The sequence below is a fragment of the Triticum dicoccoides genome, chromosome 6B (assembly GCF_002162155.2).
Source record: "Triticum dicoccoides isolate Atlit2015 ecotype Zavitan chromosome 6B, WEW_v2.0, whole genome shotgun sequence".
NCBI lineage: Eukaryota > Viridiplantae > Streptophyta > Magnoliopsida > Poales > Poaceae > Triticum > Triticum dicoccoides.
Genome location: NC_041391.1, coordinates 402,864,978 through 402,865,563, shown reverse-complemented (window position 1 = coordinate 402,865,563; position 586 = coordinate 402,864,978).

The window sequence follows — 586 nt, the reverse complement described above, 5'->3', positions numbered from 1 at the left end:
CGGAAGAAGATGATGGTGGTGGGGAGAGGGGAGCACTCAACGGCACGTACTAGTGGGGGTGGATTCCGCTGTGCGCCTCTGTGGTGCTGGTGGTGCTTGTTTCTTTCCTTCACCGTGTGCGAGTGTGACGGGGAGACGCAAGCCAAACCCAAACTAACGCTGTGCTCTGTGCATGGAAGCAATTCCCCCCCTTCTTTCTTAGAGATAAATGTTTCCTATATACTGTAGATGTTGTTTGCTTACGGCATAATAACGTCACCGGTGTTTTCCTATAAACTTCGTTCGCAAGTCGACTAAGGAAAGCCTTCCTCCCCTCAATCTTCACCGGCGAGTTTATGGATTCGCCTCCACTCCGCCTGCCGCTCTGGCGGCGGTGGCGGGAAGGGGATTTCTGGTGCCTCGAATCCGGCTAGTAGATAGGTAGCGGTTTAGTCCTCACAGGGACGCGTTTGGACGGATGGCGGCACTTCCTCTCCGAGTCAGTCTTCCGGATTTCGGTCCTCCTCAAGTTCGTCCGCTGGGACGGATTAGACGAAGTTTCGGCATAGATTCCTGCCAGCTCCTCAGGTCGGTGAGGTTAGGGTTT